This window comes from Cryptotermes secundus, unplaced genomic scaffold, assembly GCF_002891405.2.
Source record: "Cryptotermes secundus unplaced genomic scaffold, Csec_1.0 scaffold1065, whole genome shotgun sequence".
NCBI classification, from domain to species: Eukaryota; Metazoa; Arthropoda; class Insecta; order Blattodea; family Kalotermitidae; genus Cryptotermes; species Cryptotermes secundus.
The window spans coordinates 214,189-234,599 of record NW_019737400.1 but is presented as its reverse complement, the minus strand read 5'-3'; the positions used below and the strand labels follow the sequence as shown (position 1 = coordinate 234,599).

Here is a 20,411-nt window from a genome sequence, read left to right as displayed (position 1 = left end):
TAACAGGTTCATTAGCAACATTGTAACAGGTTCATTAGCAACATTGTAACAGGTTCATTAGCAACATTGTATACTATTATACCTCTATTTTGGATGTGCATTAGAGAACCCCTAAAACTTTATTCTCATAATAATCTCTTCAGTAAGTTTTTCTTGTTTACTCCCCCCGTTCTACCAATAATTCAAGCCATTGTTCACAACATTTTCTGATTCACGAACCAACAAAGTACCAACAATATTCTTGTGAACCGGTATCCTGAATGTATCACATTCCTTCTGTGTAGAAACATGATTGTAACTTTGGCATTTATCATCGTTAATATTGCTAGGCAACGACTCGGGGAACACATTCCCGCTGGAGCAAATGCGCAAAAATAGGACGCATATTGCTAGCAACTGATCAGTAAACACATCTGCGTAAAATAATACAGGACAATGGAATACAATGTTTTCTATGGGGTTCTCCTGGAGGCCTTATAAAGAGTTATTGCCAGAGTTGAGAGAGTGCAGTTGAAGAAGAGTTCATTTGAGTCAGTTGTTCTCAACAATTTTTGTACTCTTCTCCAAGTATAATTAGAATGATCAAGTCAAGGAGGATGAGGTGGACAGGGCATGTAGCACGAATGGGGGAGACAAGGAATGCGTATAGGATATCGGTGGGAAAGCCAGAAAGAAAGAGACCACTGGGAAGAGCAAGGCGTAGGTGGATGGACAATATTATAATGTATCTTAGAGATATTGGATTGATCTGGCTCAGGATAGGGACTAGCGGAGGGCTCTTGTGAACACGGTAATGAATATTCGGGTTCCATAAAATGCTGGGAAATTCTTGAGTAGCTGCAGAATTGGCGTCTCCTCCAGAAGGGCTCAGCTCCATGAGTAAGTAAGTGAGTAAGTTGTCAAGAATTTAGTCGAGTTCTGGAGACGGCAGTCTAAGGCAATTGAGAAGAAATGGCAAGAAAGGAATTAAACTGTACAGAAAAGTCTTCATATATGGGCTGCAATAACAGTAAGACTGCTATAACTGCTATTAAAATCCGTTGCCGGGATACGACTAATGAAGATTGCGAACCCTAATGCGTGCTTAACGGTTAGCTGTAAAGTGTGTAGATTAACGATAGCGCTGTATTGTCTTTAATCCCGAGTTGTGTCAATAAGGTGTCAATAAATCCAATTATTCAATCCATAACCCTGCTTATACGTCACGCCAAAATCCCCTACACGTGACAATATACAGTATTTTACGAGCGAGCAGTCTTTTCTTCAATATTTCGTGCCTACCCTGTGAAAAATGACATATATGTATGTGAAGTGTATTTAAGTACTATGAAAACTTTATGATACCATAAACCGTTGAAAGCAAAAGCAAATTTACATAATTCCGCCCCCTGTCTCTGATGATCAGCAAAGAAGTGACAAGATTCAGGTCGGTATTATCAGTCTGTACTCCGATATCAGGAACCTGAATATTTTCACATCTTCTTACAGATGTCGGTGAGGTTGTCAGCCTTACGCGCTGGCCGCCCTTTACTCCCAGGAAGATTCCTGGTACTCATTTCTGTCAGAGGTTGAGTCGACCCCAGGGCCATAGTCCGGCTGAAAGGATTAGGTAAATTGAAAAAGCGATTTACTTCATCCGGAATGGAACCCGTGACTTTCCGGCTTGTAGCATAGTACCTCAACCAACTACACTACCACTTGCTATCTGCACATGCATTAAAGTGTAAAATACACCTGCAGATGGGCGAAGAATTTCGCCTACTGCAAATATGTCTTTAATTTAATTTACTTACAGGTTTGACAAAACCGTGCATGGGTACTACTTTACTCTGGCATTTGATAAACTCGCGTTCCTCCTGAGAATACGTCACGATACTCTGGAGGTTCGGGGAAGGGGGGAAGAAGCAGGATATACATGACGTAAACAAATATGGCGTCATGATGTGTACTGCCTTCATTCGGCTGGACCTGTGATGGGCTCTCGGAGAGCACGAGCCTTCCATTTCTTCCCCGAACTGCCTTGTACTACATGGGCCGCGTAAGACTACATTAGATTGATCTTCCCATTCAGTATGTACCCTCCTAGTTTGATTTATTTATAGAAGAAAGGGTAATGTATGTAGTAATGGACACACGCGTTTGTTCTCTGTGCTCCGGTCTCGTTTACGCGCCATTCGAGGGGCCCAAATTCCCCGAGAGAGACATAAACATGTGCCTTTACTACCACAAACACGAATACTGCCTCTGTCTGCCCCACTGTCTGTCCTACAGGTGGAGGAACAGATTCATAAGCGTTGCACATGAAACGTGGATGGACGTAAACAACGTCCATTCTTATCGTAAAAATTTTGTGTAACAGTTTCAAGCCTGAAGCATCAAGGAAACTTTCTCCTCAGCCTTTATCTCTTATACTTTATCATCAATCTCTTCTACTTCTCCTCCTTTCCATGTTCCCCCTCTGTCTCTTTTCTTCCTCCGTCTCCCCTCCTCCTCTCCTCGTCATACGCTCATCTTATCAGGTTCCTTCTCCTGTTTCTCTCATCCTCCATCGCCCCTTCCGCTCCCTCGCGTTCCTTCTCATTCCTGACAGAAGATGACAAAAGAGGATCTTCTATTCCCATGACGAGGACAGAAATTTCCTTGGTAAAAAGGTAAAACTGACTAATTAAGCACTACGCCATGTAGACATGTGGGGGAGTGGATGTATAGATCCAAATTCTCCTGATCTCGGCACTAGCTGGAGGTGAGTGGTCAGATTCACGCCCCGGCCGCTTTACTTCCGAGAAAATGGTCCCAGGTACCCATTGTATAGGAGGCTGGGTGGGTCACAGACCCGGTCTGGACGACATTGAGAAGAGAAAATTCTTGAACCTACTGGGACTCGAACTCCGACCCGTCGGTCGTCCGACCCGTAGCCAATCACCATACCGACTGCGCACTTTCCTTGATAACGCTGATAAAAATCGACCAGACTACAAGTCGTTACATTCCAGTTACAGTAATATTCAGTATTTTTTGTTAGTTAATAAGTCGTGATAGAATCTATGATTTTCTCATTCTTTAACAACGATTTTCGACTACAGGTATATAGTTTCCGATGTTCTTTACGGTTGGTCACCTACGAGTTGTAATAGCTAGATATGTACTCAACATGGAGCCACTCCCACCCCCCATCCCACTCCAAATGACATGTGTTTTTTTTCCCTTGGCACTACAGCCCCAGTGGGCCTAGGCCTACCTCCATGAACTTCTCCGTTCACTTCGGATTTTTCTTGATCTTACACATTTAATAGGACTCCTTGGGCGGGTGATCAGCTCGTCGCAAGGCCTCTACCTGTACACAAACACAGAAAAACGCACACAAACATCCATGCCCTGAGTGGGATCCGAACCCACGATCCCGGTTTCCAAGCGAGCGAAGACAGTGCATGCCTTAGACCGCTCGGCTACCGTGACCGGAAAATGACATGTGTACTGAACAGAATTCATGTAACAAGCACTACCGGTCTGTGACTTGACTCACTAAAACGTACATTTGTTTATGTGCTTTTTACCGACGTTTCTGAATACCGAGAATAGAAGAGCTAGAAGAGAGGATGACAGATGAATGATGAACTGAGACGGACTTGAAAGGAAACAGTCAGGAACTAATCTTATTACTATCCTGGTATTTGTTGGGACTGAGTAAAACCACAGAAAATCACAGATTAGCTAATGTAGGATATATTTGCTAATAGCTTTGTATTGGTGTATTGCTTGGCTTATTTTTCGACGCTGAAAATAGAGGAGATATATTCCTCTGAAACGTCGTTTGGCTTTCAGCAGACTACAGGACATTATATGCCAGAAGACAGAAAACTCTTTATATTATTTGATATCCCTGCCGGGACTCAAACCGAGTACCTCCCGAGTAGTTTCAGTGCATTACTTGTATACAAACCAACTCGGTACAACATTTCGAAAACAGGACGACCACCAAAATGATAACGTGGGCGATATGATAGCGTGAAATGAATATGTTTAGTTTTGTTGTGAAGCATATCTGAACGACATGCGAAACCTAGCGTCAGATCTGCATAACATATGCAAGAAGAAATGTATGCTCAGCCTAGGGCAGACTTAGTCTGACCTCATTTTGTGGCCCTGCTCCTTCTGTCTCTGTTTGTTTACGTCTTTCTAAACGCTGCGCTACATACAGCAGTGGAATACTGATCCTGGATATGAGTTCGAGTTTTAAAACTGTGGTCCACAGGTCGGATCCGGCTCGTCAACAAACTTGAGGAAAACGCATAAAAGTATGTTAAATTATCTTATAAACGATTTCTTTTCCAAGTTTTATAACTCAGTCTTTGTAATCAGCTTACTGCTTTCCATATTTCCTATAATCCTACATCTTTTTTTAATGATAATGGGGTGGGACTAAGTCCCTTGTATTGCGGCCACTTCTGGCCTATTGTACCATAATCCTACATCTTACTATAAATTCTTCCAAAAATAAAACAATGTACACTTTTTTGATATTACTGTTTCGAAAAGTGGATTATTGATTGAATGGGTTTTGTTTACGTTTCCGTGACAAAAAATTGTATAGGTGAGGTAAAGTCCCTGTGCTTAAGTAATTAAGCACTACGCCATTAAGACTTTTGGGGGGGGGATGTATAAATCCACATTTTGTTGACCTCGACACTAGTTGGAGGTGAGTAGTAAATTTCACGCCCCGGCCTATTTACCCCCGGGAAATAGTCCCCAGTACCCATTGTATAGGAGGTTGGGTAGACCCCAGAGCCAGTTTGGACGACGTGGAGGATTGAAAATTCTTCAATTTACGGGTGCTCGAACTCCGACTTCTCAGTCGTCCAGCCCGTAGCCAGTCGCTATACCGCCTAACAAAACATGAAATCTTTTTAGAAATTAATGTGTATAATTCATATAGGCCTATATATTTAAGCCTTTTAATAATGAAAGAACACAGTAACTTAAACAAGAAAGAAACAACAGGGTATATATGAACAAAAAATTAAAGTTATATTCTGTTACTGAGTATCATTGACGGAGGAACGTAATGTCCTATAAAAAAACTCCGTGGTTTTAGTCCGCAAGAGAACTATACCGACCGAGCGACCGCCGCTTGCCGGCGAAGTTAGTACCAACTTTAGCAAATACGAGTAGAGGGTGTCACCTGGTCAGCGCAACGAATCCCCATGGCCGTTAATTTTGGTTTTCTAACCCGTACCCGCTATTTCCTCCCGAGGCTGAGTGGACCCCTTTCCAGGCCCACTATTTTTCAGAAAATCTGGTAGCGCTGGGAATCGAACCCGGAACCTCTGGTTCTGTAGCCAGGAACCCTGAACACTAGACCACAAAGGCGGTCACATAATGTGCTATAGACGTCCAAAATATCACTATAGTGCTCAAAGGTTCAAGTTGGGCTGGTTCATTCTACTCTCTCGCCCAGCATTCTCTACGTTTATAATGTATAGCTGTGGTGCAGATTTTATCACGGTTGGATAATCCGGATAGAACATTATGGAAATCCTCCATTGCAAACTCAAAAATACCGAAGAACAGTGAAACTTCCTGTGGTATGATATTCTTTCCACGCGCTAACGAGAGACCTTGAGGAGTGCTATTACCGGGTTGCTCTTTCTTTCTAGGCAGTTCTACATTCACTTTCTGCCTGACTCTTCACTCTATTTCGAGACGAGGGTTCCTGTTCCGCTACTTACAGCCAGATGCTACACTATGCAACGAAAATCGCTCTCCTATAACAAGGCTCTATTTCTCGGGATTTGTTTATATCCCAGATGGAAGAGTTGGGTTTCTGCCAATTTTAATTTGGCCTACATCGACGAGAAATCGGTACAGGCTCTTAGTGTAGATTTCCAGCATACTCGCTGAACTTTGAGTACACGTGCTCCTTCAAAGCACTTTATTACATATACTCCAACTGCTGCTCACATGCTCTAGATAGTCTTACTTGATGGCATCTGGAAATTTTTCATAATTGAAATTCCTGCAATCTACTGCAGAACCCCACCAATGCAGTGAACATGCAGAAATACAAGATTACGCCTTCCAGCATTCTCTGGCGCAAGTGACAGCTGGAAGAAGCCTGCGCGCGCCTCACTTCGACACTTAACAAATAACTCCCCCCACCACCCACCTTCACGATTCTTCACGAAACTCGATCTCCATGTCGTTAGAGAGGAGACAGGACTATTGTAAAATTATTGTGACATGTAGATTCATTGTTAGGAAACGAGCTGACACACACGTTTCCTTAGATATTAATTCTTGGAAACCAGCTCGTTACGGAACACATTTCCTTCAATACTAGTGATCAACGAACGTTTCCTTGGTTACCGATGCACTATATAAGGGCCCTCCATACACACACAGTTTGGCCTCCTGTTCGGCCTGCTCAGTTGAAGACTGAAAGGCAAAACTGACGTGTGTGGTGTGGCCGGCCGGCCAATCGTTTGGACTGTTGGCCTGTGGGAAACCCGTCAGTTCTGCCTGCAGGACCGTAGCACGTGACGTGTGTGACTCAACATTATAGGCTGGAAAACCGTGATTGTGGCATGAAGCCTACCGCTTTATCTGCGCGTGTATGGGGAGGAAAGGGAGGGGGTATACTGTCACAGTTTTGCCTGTAAGGTCGATCGGAAGGCCAAACAGAGACCGTTCAGATCAGAATGAATTTCCTCGTGTTGGAAGCGCGGTCGGATAATTCCACCGTTACCCTGTGAGTAGTAGGAGACGACGAAAAGGGAAGTATCTATCTGAGACAGTAAAATATGGTCGCGAGTCCCATGGGACTCAGATCAAAAAAGACTGCGCTGGCAAGAACCAGCAGCTTATACTCGTACAAAAGACAGACCCGTCCCCTCATGAGAGAGGGCGTCCCCAAAAAGAGACCATAATTGTCAAACAGTAATAAATACCACCAAGACTTACTGACTTACTGACTGACTGACTGACTGACTGACAGACCGTCAGTCGCATTGTGACTTTGGCTTTCACGTTGACTGAACTTGGAATGAAGTCAGTCGTAAATCAGAATCCAGACCAGATCAGAATGGAATCAGCCGTAGTTCAGAGCAGAATAGAGAGAGATCAAACCAGATCAGAATCGAGCAAGTTTGGCTGAAGAGTTGCTGTGAGTTATTGCAATTGATTGTGATTACAAGTAATTGTAAAAGACGTGTTAATAAATCTAGTCATCCAATCGCAAATCCCGATACTATTAGTCACGCAGCCAGAAACACGTGAGAGTATTTTGTAATCTACTTCGTGATAGGCTCTCTTTAGGCCGTTTCGAGCCAAAGACAGAAATCTCCCTAGAAATATAACACACATAAAGCTGTGATTGCAAGGAAGGACAGAACAATACCGTTTCTGAGTCTAAAGAATCAGGTTTGAGTCACGGAACTTAGAAGACGTGTTAGGCGGACATGTGTGACGTGTTTGAGAGAAGCTTGCGGACTAAAACCACGGAGTTTGTTTTTGTTTGGTACTATTCGCACGAAAGGATGATTTTATCCTTTATTTTTGTTTTGGCAGTTTAAATTTAAATTGTGAGGGTTGGTGTTCTACCTGCGTGGCCATGAAAATTACTGTCATCTGGGGTATGGCGTCGTGTAGTCTTGTAGATTTTTATGGAAGCTTCGGAAAACCTTGAAGTCTCTTTTTCTCTTCGTAAAAGAATGTAGCTTAAGAGTGACCAGAATCTGGAGGGAACGTTGCTACAAAGGTTCGGTAAACATCCACCACACTATACGGCGTCATGTCCCGGACCGCAGTACTCGTTTGAGATTTATTTAGTAATGTCCTCCGACATGTATCCTCCAAGTGTTCTCTTTACTTCAGGTTTTTCTGAACGATTTGTTCACGCATTTCTCAGTTTTCCCATGCTTTCCACATACCGCGTCCATTCCGTTCTTCTTCATTTTGTTATCGTATAGCGAGAGGCTTGACGGTCGGGGTTCGATTCCTAGCAGGGGCGAGCGATATTTTCTTCTCCACAGTGTCTGGACCGGCTCTGGGGCCCACCCATCTTCCTATATAATATAAACTGGGGGCTCTTTCCTTGAGTATAAGCAGTCGGGTCATGAAACTGATTAATCACCCCATCTAATACCAAGATCAAGAATACTGGAGCTATACCTCCACTCCCCCATTCGTCTTCATGACATACTGCTTAAATAATTACGCTCCAAGAAAAAAAACTCTGCCTATGCCTAAAAGTATTTTATGAAAAATATAAATTAAGAAGCTGCCCATTGTTTATTTTTCCTATTTCCTTTGCCTTACTCCCTATAAGGTCCCAAGTATTTTCCTCATAATCCTGTTCGTAACCATTTTCTTGCGTATTTTTTTTAATTGCTAGTGGAGTGGGACTAAGTCCCTTGTACTGCGGCCACTTCTGGCCTATTGTACCAGCCATAGATGATAGGAGAGGGTGATTGTAAAGCAATTGGTGGAATGAAGATTGGCAGGGGAAACCGAAGTATTTGGAGAAAACCTGCCCCAGCGCCTCTATGTCCACCACAAATCCCACTTGACCAGACCCGGGATCGAACCCTGGCCGCCGCGGTGGGAAGCCAGCGACTAACCGCTTGAGACATGGCGCGGCCTTCTTGCACATTAGTTTCTCATAATTTTTATAATGTAATTTCGCGGTAGAAGTATGAAAACAAAAACGTGACAAAAATACATATTCATGGTACGGTGAATGAAGACCAATGATTCAGTTAAAGGGAATGATTATTTCTTGATGTGGGCTGAAGTCAAGTGCAGCGCTGTACAGTAATTGACGTTTTTTTCGACTTCAACAAACATCGTGGCAATAAGTTAAAGCATACATCATAACCCTGTTATCAAACACCTTCAATTTATCGAGACTTGGGTGTTCTTGAACGTGACTTCATGCGGTTTGGTGGATAAATATCGGGAGTTTTGGTGGAACCTACTTCTGAGACGCTAAATCATATTTACTAGACTACACAACGACACATAATCTGCGCTGAAAACTTCAAATCTCTCCCTCAATCTATATTCTTATATTGGTTTAAAAAGTTACTTCACATATTCCAAACAAAATATATAGTTATAGTACTGTATATCTTAATCTTTCAATTCTTAAGGTTCGGCCACACAGAGCGCTACGTACGCGACGCACGTTACGTACGCTATGTTCGCTATACGAACAGAAACATATCTCCCTTTATTGCCATTGTGACTGGCCACATAGACTTCCTTACACAGAAACCGCTATGTTCCTTATGTTAGCTGCGTCGCAGAGTGTACACAGCGTACGTAGCGTACGTAGCGTACGTAGCGAACATAGCGTAGCGCTCTGTGTGGTCGAACCTTTAGACGGCTCTAGGAAGATAAAATATTCTGAACAGTGTTCTAACAGGCATTCCCCGGACTGAATCTTCAGTAACAGGTTGTATTAGTGCAATTTATATGTTAAATAAGACGCTTCAAGTTATGTTAACAGCTGTCATTCACTTGATCCGGTGTCTTCAGTAGTTTACATATTTTAACGTGATATTTTGTTGTCATGGGGAACATGGCCACGTATGGTTGTCATAATGCCTTGGCGTTGTTGCCAATGTGGTCACCTCACCAAAGTTATACTCCGTGCTCTGCTGTGATTGCCATCATTCAGTTTAATCCAGTGTTGTATAATGTGCAGTATATCACTGGATTAATGTTGGCACCATCTCGTGCGGTACTGCTCCAAGCAGAACAACAGGGGGCAACGTACGAAGGTATCAGAGTGTAAGCCGTGGTCTCCCGTAATACGTACATTACTAGCTCTGCTCTATCCACTTGTAAATGCGAACTCCAGCTTCTAATTAAATGTAGAGGAATGTGTCTATTAATGCAGTTTACTTCTGTGATATCATTAATTACTTTGTTAATCATTGTTAATCATTTAGATAAATTGTTTTTACTCATTTATTTTTGGCTAGTAATAAAAAACAAATTAATTACTGATCAAATCTTTTGCATTCGTCAGACACTGCTGAAAAAATGGGAGTACAATGAGACAGTACAGCAGCTACTCATAGACTTCAGGAAAGCCTATGATTCAAATAGGAGAGAAGTATTGTACAATATTCTGATAGAGTTTGGGGTGCCCATGGAACTAGTTAAGGTGATTAAAATGTGTTTGAACGAAACATATGGTAAGTCAGTATAGGTAAACACTTGTCTGATAATTTTCCTATCCAGAATGGTTTGAAACAAGGAGATGCTTATCGTCAATGCTTTTCAACTTTGATTTAAAATATGCCATTAGGAAGGTCCAGGAAAACCAGGTGGGACTGAAATTAAACGGGACACATCAGCTGTTGGTCTATGCTGAAGATGTGAATCTACTGGGTGCTAATGTAGATACCATAAAGGAAAACACACAAACTTTAATTGAAGATAGTAAAGTGGTTGATCTAGAAGTAAACACAGAGAAAATTAAATATGTGTTGCTGTCTCGTCACCAACATGGAGTGCAAAATCATGACATTAAGATAGGAAATATGTTTTGAAAATGTGGCACAGTTCAGATATTTGGGAACAATGATAACAGATCGAAACCTGATTCAGGAGGAAATTAAGAGGAGATTGAACTCGGGTAATGCTTGCTACCATTCAGTCCAGAACCATTTGTCTTCTCATCTGCTGCATAAGAACATAAAAATTAGAATATACAAAACTATAATTTGGCCTGTGGTTCTGTATAGGTCTGAAACTTGGTTTCTGACATAAGAGGAGGAACACAGGCTGAGGGTGTTTGAGAACAGGGTGTTGAGGAGAATATTTGTACTGAAGAGAGATGAAGAGACAGGAGGTTGGAGAAAACTGCATAATGAGGAGCTTCATAACTTGTACTCTTCTCCAAGTAAAATTAGAATGATCAAGTCAAAGAGGATGAGGTGGACAGGACATGTAGCACGAATGGGGAAGACGAGGAATGCGTATAGGATATTGGTGGGAAAGCCAGAAGGAAAGAGACCACTAGGAAGGCCAAGACGTGAATGGATAATATTAAAATGAATCTTAGAGAGATAAGATGGGATGGTATTGATTGGATTGATCTGGCTCAGGATAGGGAGCAGTGGAGTGTTCTTGTGAATACGGTAATGAACCTTCGGGTTTGATAAAATTCTAGGAAGATCATGAGTTTCTGAAAAATTGACGGCTTCTCAAGGAGGGCTCAGCTCCATGAGTGAGTGATTAGGGAAACAGGTTAACTTGGCCGCGCCATAGCTCAAGCGGTTAGTCGCTTGATTCCCACAGCGGAAGCTCGGGTTCTGTCCCGGGTCTGGTCAAGTGGGATTTGTGGTGGACAAAGTGCGCTGGGGAAGGTTTTCTCCGAGTACTTCGGTTTCCCCTGCCAATCTTCATTCCACCAAATTCTCCTTCATCATAATCACCCGGGGCAGGTACAATAGGCCAAACAGTGGCCGCCGTGCCGAGTGGACCCAGCTGGACCCCAGTCCCAACTATGCGAATTAAAAAAAAAAGATAAAAAAAATAACAGGTTAATTTCAATGCCGCCTATTTTAGAAAGTTATGTCACAATGTATTACGTACAGTACACCATCGAACTGTTTGTTTTGAACTCTTTGAAAGCTTGTACATACACTGAATTTTCTATTTTTGCTCAAGCTTTTCGCTTATAGTAACCTAAATAATATCATTTAGGTGTTACAGTTGTGAATAGAAAGAGAAGCTGTTTTAATGATCATAAATATGAGAGAGATAGATATTGCGATAAATATCAATAGAATATTAATCAGTATTAATTTATGAAGTGAATATTTTAGATGATAGAGTAAAAATTGCACTTGAAAGTAGGCCCACAATTTAATGGGCTCCGTGTGATTTGTCAGTTGGAATCCTTCGCGTAATGATATATCAACATTAACACTATGAACGAGGAACTGTATTCAGAGAGACATTGTTCATCATAAAATTTTCTAGAAACTAGAGAATGTAACTTTTCGAAAACTGGACCTGTTTCCATCCTGTGAAGATATAGTGTGTGATCAGAGTGAGACTGTTTTAATTCCGTTACCAGGATACGACCAGTGAAGACTGAGAACCCTAGAGCGTGTTTAACAGTGTACTGTAAGTTGTGTAAATCAGGGAGAGCGCTGTATTGCTTGTGAGTACAAATTGTTTGTATAAGGTGTCAGTATCTCTATTCACAAATCCGAACCCCGTCTATAGTCACCAATACAAGTAACAATATTGATCATAAAGTTTTTAGCATTGTACATGTATGTAGTTTCACAGTTTTCATGACAAATATTCTGTAAATTTCGATGAAATCAGTTGTTTATACTTTAAGCCACTCTTACATAATCCTGTAAGATTAACATAGATTTAAGGGCAGGAAATTGAAAGGAAGACACGAAGATGAGGCGGGACATATTGGATGCCCAAATACGGTTATAATTAAAACGTTCCGTGATCGATTGCATATTTCAGTACCATACAACGCGTAATTAAACAGCATACACCGTTTCACTTTGTCATCACGGAACTGTGGGAAACATGCATTAAATTAAACAACAGAATAAGTACTCAATTATGCACTGGTTTTGCTGAGTTATGTTTAGAATTATCGATGTCCTTATATGAAAATTTAAAATAAGTTTCACTCTATTGGATGACATGTGACCTAACTTTAATATATATATATTGATAGAACTAATGATCTAATTATGATTCTCTTGTATCCGGTGAAATTTAATAGAATAAAATAGTAAATATTTCATTGCAAGCGTAAAAATATTTTGGTATAGACGCTGAAAAAATATTGTAACTAAGACATGTATTATTAATTATCTAGGTCAAATTTACATTCAACCTTGTACTCATTACATATAGGTGACTGTCATTATACGCGCGGGGGTGTTTGCGTCATGAAAATTGGCACGAATATGAAAAACGCATAAAACGAGACTATATAGCAATGAATAATAGACTGGAAAGGATTTGGAAGGAAACATTTATGGCCAATTCGAGGCATTATCCCGGAATTTGGCTAGAGAGGCTGAAGAAAAAAACAAAAACTCTAAGTTATGTAAGCCGGTGTTTCTGCCGAGATTCGAACTGAATACCTGCCCAAATAAGAGTCGACAACATAAAGGCTATACTAACCCGTTTCATTTGACTGAATTTGTACACTTATCCTACACAGTTTTTGTAAATCCGCTTTACTCCTATTTGTAGCTGACTAGTTACAATTCTAATAATATAATTTCATTGTATTATTCACCTCGATTAGTTACAATACTTTGGATGAACCCGAAATTTTTTTAAAACTTAAGAATTCTGTCTTCGGGGAACTATTGTACAGGCAAAAATAAATATAGCTCTGCTCTCTGCCTGCTTCATGGTGATTTTCTGTCTGGTTAACATTCGACCCTGAAGATAGAGGCGATATGTTCCTACGAAATTTCGTTCGATTTTCACTATAATACATGGCGTTATATACCAGAAGATAGAACTGTTCATATACATCGGTTTAAGTGCCTAAAATCCAAAATTCTGAAAACTAACTCTTCGTTGTTAATAATTATATAAGGTTATACAAAATTCCCATAACCTGACATGAAGTGTTCAGTAATATGACAAGTTTGTGGAATAAGATTATAACTGCAACAGTTGGTACTACAAGTCACCATTGATCATGATGACAGTCTGCAATCGGATTATAAAGCCATCAACACGATTATTTGATGGATAAATTTATAACGTAATTTATGCTCCGTAACTTCTAAACATCTCGTACTTATTTCTAGATCCATCCGTGGGTGCTACATATGTAATCCTTTAAGGTTCAATCAATTTCACAATATTAAATTAAGGCTACAAATGTTAAGATCCCTCCTTAGGTATGATGTTTTATTTCAATCCGTTTTGTTTCTCTTTTGTTATATCAGAAATGTTTCTCTCAAACACCTGCAATAAATGTCCACGAAGGTGCACACTCATATGAAGGAACATGAAAATTGTTATAGTGTCACGTGATAAAGTGACTACAGACGGTGTTTGGATTGGTAATTGGATTTATTGACAGCTTACAGATTATAATTACAAGTAAGTTTGACGCTGTCCCTAATTCATGCACTCGTCTTCTCACTATAGCACATACTAAGACTTTTCAGTCTGTTAGGTCTTTGCCAATCGCTGTCTGGTAGCGGCTTCTAACGGCGGACGTTCCCCTTCCTCTGGGTCCCCAAATTGTCCCCGGCCTTAGCTATGGCAGCTTCTAGCAGTAACAGCTCACAGGGACAGAACTGCAGCAGTCCTCCAACTGACTGCTCAACAAACAAATAATTTCACCAACTGTACTCAAATGCACTGAACTTACTAACTGAAATGAACTCTGTGTATCGACTCATGTAGTTTCGGAGCGGATCCACAGAGAACACCGCTTGCAACGTATCTTTTATTTTTGCGTGAGGTTACCGCGTACGTGACGCGTTCCTCTGCTGCATGTGTACGGGTCGTTACCTAGCAACCGGTCCAAATGTTACAATATATATATATATAGTGACAAGTGGATCCATTTCCAAGTAACAACTGTATAAACGGACGAAAGTACAACAGCCGTTGCTGCAGAACAGCTCTGTGGACACGTTGTTTCCCTGGCAACGAGAGAACAGTCAATAAAGGAAGAGACCTTTCTTTGCGGTCCGTGCCTGGGCTATATAACGAGGACTAGTAGTTCAGTCGTAGGAGGTCCTCTGACGAAAAGGGAAGTCTCAAATTTGACACAGTAAAATATGGTCGCGAGTCCCAAGGGACTCGGACCCGAGAACGACTGCACTGGTAAGGGCCAGCAGCATATGAAAAAGACAGACCCGTCCTCTCGTCAGAGAGGGGGCCCCACCAAAACAAGACCGTAACTGTCACACAGTAACTTTGACTTTGACAGTTAATTGAGTGTAGTTAGTGAAGAGAGTTGGTTGGTGAGTGACCGAGTCAGTCAGGCTGTGAACTGCTGAAGTTCAGTTGTGAGCGATTTCTGTGAGAAGCTGGTAGCTGAGGCCCGTTAGAGCTCGGAAACCCAGAGGAGGGAGAACGTTAGCAGTTGGAAGCCGCTACCGTGCAACGGCTAGTAAAGACATGATTGTGTGAACTGGCTTGTGTGTGTATGTAATTGTGAATTGTAGAATGTAGACACGCCCTGCATCAAAGCGTCCAGTAAACCCAATTACCAAACAAAATGCCGTCTACAATCTCTCATACACGTGACAATATATACATCACATGACGAATAATTTAGGCAGAAAATGAAATTTCTAACAATGGAAATACTATCATAATATTTATTGGCACTTGAAGTTTTATGTTTCGCTGTTAGGGACAATAAAGCGCAGTGTTATGGATATTCATTTCGCTAAATTATTTTAACTCATAAATTTCTCATGAATACTTTTCTCTCATATATTCCAGGAGGAGCAATAAAGCCTAATACTACTTGAGGACACCAGTCAAAGCATGCCCAGATACAGCTTTCTACAGCACCTGTATCTCTGAGGTAAGTAAAAATGCCTCCTTTTATGTCGACATTTCCTTTAGTTGAAGATGTAATGCTAGCTTAAGGGAAAATAAGTTTAAAAAGTGAGGGTTTTAAGTGAAACTTTACAGACTATTGTAAGGTAGAATATATAATGCCTCAAGCGACATTAAATTTAAAACTTTAACGAATTTTCTTCTTTCGCCTGCATATAACTAATAATCAAGAAAGGGAAATACTGAGATCAGCACAGATATCCAAGCTAACACATATTTTCTGTTCAGTCCTTTATCTGGAATGAGTCCTTACGTTACATATGTATCATCACGTACTTTTAAATTAAATTATGATTTTTATGGTTATTTGGGACGTGATATTCACAGAAATAATCTTTTCTATCCACAACTACGTAGTAGGCAAGGACCGTTGTAAATTCAATATAAAGTATTTCTCAGTTTATTATACACTTACAGAGTAATTTACTTGCGTAAATGGCCATGCGGTAGCGTAGTTGGTTGAGGGGCTATGCTACAAGCCGGAAGGTCGCGGGTTCAAGTCTCGATGTGATTGGATTTTTTCAATTAACCTAATCCTTCCAGCCGCATTATGGCCCTGCGGTCGACTCAGCCTCTATCAGAAATGAGTACAAGGAATTAATAAAATAATTTTCCTGGGGGAGTAAAGCGCGGCCGGCCCGTAGGTCTGACAACCGTACCGCCATCTTTGAGCCGATTGTGTAGATAATGTGGGATCCTCAACATCTCACAACCCTATGGGTCTTCAAGGCCTGGTACAGGGATAGCTTTACTTTACTTTTTTACTTAAATGGCCACGCCTGCGGCCACCGTCTGAAGGGTGAATTAGCCATTGGAATTTAACGGTAGATTTCGGGAACTTGGACTTCCTCAATTTGTAAATGGAAGCAGAAGGATTCAGCATGAAATATCATGGTTTTCTGTGACCTCACATGCAAACGGTCTAGTGGCGCATCAAGCGGCTTTTCTGCGAAATCTTTGCAACTGTCACGTAGCGGACGTTTCATTATTTTATATACAGAGTGAGACATAATTCGCACTGGGGTACTTACACTTTGCTATTTTCATGTCCGGTAGGTGTGTTCCGCTGCTTATAAACCTGTCATTTGTTTGCTAATATCTTGAAGATATATCGTGTCATGCAAGTACAGAATGTAACGGCCGGCAATCTGATGTTAATTTTCTGTACAGATGACGTTTTTCGTAAGTAAAGCTGCGAATAGTTTACTTTACAGGTGAAATGGAACAGCGTCAAATTTATTTAGAAACTATACAGTGACCTTGTGTCACGTACTATGAGCTCTGTTTTCATTGTCAAATTTGGCAATTTTCTTTTTCAAAATTCTGGAAGTATTACACATAACATGTTGTATTCTCTAACAAGTGGTAGCCACTTTGTTATTGTGCACAGTGCTGATGTCATAAACAAATGAATGTGCATAAATCTAAACTTTAAAAGAAATCAACGTGTGCCGTTCAATATTAGATATTTCAGAGATATTTATTGCAACAAATATGAGAATATAGTGGAAGAATTAAATTTTAGTTTCTCCACCTAATGAAAATTAAGAATGGTTTTATTGCAAAATTTAACGTTCATCTTCATAGTTTTCGTAAAAATTTAATTGTGGGAGAAATCAGGTGGGACAGACGAAGACAGTATCCTGGTTTCTTGCATGGAAGTTAATCAGATCCTGAGCAGTGCTCAGTAGTCTGGGTGTCCATGAAAATAATGACTTCATTTATTTTAGGATATAAGTTTTGTGACCTTAAATCAGTATAAGTAATAATAAAAATAATAAAGTTAACACTTTTAACACGTTACTTCCCCTCAGTAAATATCAGGCCGTTAAATACTGTTTAGGGATGTAATCATTCTTCATTTTGAGATGAATACGAAAATCGCGCATGCGCTCTGCGGTCTTGCTGATACAGCGATACATACAGTAACTATAGCACTTTAAGAAATTCGTTTTAGCTCCCACTTCTAAACGATGATATAAATTGTTGAATTTTCTGCAACAAAACTTGTTGCTAATTTACTTTTAATGCATTTTAATCTACAGGATTCTTCAGATTCAATCAGATTTCTCAGTATTTTTTTTATTGCTAGTGGGGTGGGACTAAGTCCCTTGTACTCCGGCCACTTCTGGCCTATTGTACCAGCCCCAGATAGTAGGTAAGGGTGATTGTGGAGCAATTGGTGGAATGAAGATTGGCAGGGGAAACCGAAGTACTCGTAGAAAATCTGCCCCAGCGCCACTTTGTCCACCACAAATCCCACTTGACCAGACCCGGGACCGAACCCGGGCCGCCGCGGTGGGAAGCCAGCGACTAACCGCTTGAGCTATGGCACTGCCATTTTGTCAGTATTAGTACTACAGTTACTTTCTGGTATATGTTATCACGTGTATGTGTGGCTATAGACGGGGTATGAATTGGTAAATGGATTTATTGACCACTTACATGTCATAACTACAGACAACTATAAAAAATCTCTTATTTGCACACTTTACAAATCACCACACTCTGAGTCTTTTTCAGCTTATAGTGTCTTCACTAGTCTTTGCTTGGTAACAGCTCTTAACAGTGGAAATTCTTCAGCTTCTGTGCTCATTCATTACTGTCTAGCAAATATCCCAAAACTTAACTATGACACCATCTCTTCTCAGCCTCCCTTGCAGAACTGGGCTTTCAACTGACTGGATCGTCCCAGTTGTTCCGTATAACCCCTTTATGCAGACCGAATAGCAACACCGCTTCCAACAATAACTCTATTGTTGCATGCATATTCGTTACGACATGTTTCCTGATCCGTTGCCTATAAAATGGTTGCACAACACCGTTGTTTATTCGCCGATCTCGCAGTCACTGTATAGCAACGGCTGAACACGCTATAGTATGCTTCTCTTAATAATGTATGCAGCATAAGTATATTCATCTTGAACCAGGAATATATTTTGTTTTCGGGTCATTTTACACTCAGTTCTTCTGGTGGCCAACTGCACGATGCTATCAGTATAGGTATGGCAGGCAGAATATGGCGTCGAGTAATAGAGAGATAGGTACACGAATAATTGGAAAGTATCTGGAAGGAAGTATCAATGGTCTCACTCAGGCATTAAGCAGGTGTTTGCATGGAGAGACCGAGGAAAATCACAAGGAACATCAGGTTAGTCGGTTTCCATACTGAGATTCGAATTCAGTACCTCTCGAATACAACCTGTTTTATCGGGGGAATTTATGACTAGCTGACTGACTACCAGCTTCTCAAAGAAGACTCTTCAAAAATTTAGTTAAAATTGAATTTACATGCTTTTTCATATAGTTATGAAGCCGCTTTTCGCTAAGGCAGTACTTCTCAGTTTTTTGTAATCCACTTTATAGGAACGAAATTATGATAATACGTAGTCCATAAATCATCTTAAATTTATCGCTGTATTTTTCAGGAACATAAATTCTCTTGTGTGGCCGTCAAAACAATTTTTATGGAAACCATTAACGTAAAGAATAAGATTCCATAGGCCTTTGAGAGATCGGTGTTCTTTTGTTCATAAAATGGACGTTTAACAAGAAGTGTTATGCATTTTACCCTATCGACACATTTTTCTTTTAACAATAAAAATATTGCAAGTTGTATAAGAAAATAAATAAAGAATAGTATTAATTAAAATTTCGTACGTCAGCTGAAAACTTTTTAGAACCTTTCATTCTTGTGTGCACTTAAAACTTTCAGGACGATCGTTTTATATCCTTCTCCAGGGAAACGCAACAGAATTATTTATAAGCCTAGCGGATATTGTGACTGAATTAATGATACTTTAGCAATGCGTTCCCCTTTTGAAATAAAAGTATAGGTTTTATTGTTTCATAAACTATAGCTGAGAATATAGAGAAGCTGAGTGCCCCTTTATCTAAAAAAATAAAAACGTAATGCGCTTATTCGTGTCCAATATAAACCCAATGTAAGAAACATTTGTAGGATTTGAGGTTCTCACAGCGGTCAGTAGGACGAGCTCTATCTTGTTGGATGGAAGGTCATAGAGTCCATTGAAAGTCAACCGACTTATCGCAGGAATAGTGAGGCTGAGTCCGTAAGCCACTATTGGCTTATTGTACCAGATTTAAATGATACATGATGGTGATTATGGAGTAATTGGTTGAATGAAAATTGGCAGGGGAAATCGAAGTACTCGGAGAAAACTTACCCTATAGCCAATTTGTGCACCACAAGCCCTACATGAGGATACCCGGGCTCTATCCTCAGGGTCGAAGTACAAGCTAAATAAGATATCAGCGTGAGGCAGATAGCAAGCGAATGGGCTTCACTCTGGTTTTGTGCTTGATTTTTTCTTCTAAAATGAATATGATTGCGATATGGTACTCCCGAAACGTTGGTTGACTTTCAAAGAATTACATGCCGTTGTAGCTCAGAACTTAGAATTATTCCTTACCACAACAGTGAGGACCTTAAATCTATCATTTATTAACATACTAGGGAGAGTCAGTAAATAGGCCATAAATGGAATTAAAACGGCTGTAATGGGCGTAACATGTTTTCTATGTTTATCACTAGGTAGCAGCACAGTACAGCTTCACGACAGTAGTCAAAATGGCGACCGCGTCTGAGGAATACGCTACAGAAGAGCAGCTTTCTCTTTTGCGTGTTTTGTGGGCAAAAGAACTCACTGCAGAGGATATTCATAATGAAGTATTTCCTGTTTATGTTGGGAAGCGTTTGTCGCGCAAAGTGATTCACATCTGGGTCGAGATATTCTCTCAAAGACTTTCGAAAGTTGCATGATGCCCGACCAAGTCCCTCTGTTGAG

The 20,411-nt window shown here is 40.6% G+C and overlaps 1 long non-coding RNA gene across 2 annotated transcripts in view; it reads left to right on the top strand.

Moving 5' to 3' along the window:
• LOC111870396 overlaps nt 1–20,411 on the top strand; it is a 400,443-nt gene that overhangs the window by 242,508 nt on the left and 137,524 nt on the right. For both annotated transcript variants that reach the window (XR_002843844.2, XR_004513657.1), the window contains one exon: nt 15,484–15,568. This is a non-coding gene — a long non-coding RNA (uncharacterized LOC111870396). The remainder of the gene's footprint in view (nt 1–15,483; nt 15,569–20,411) is intronic.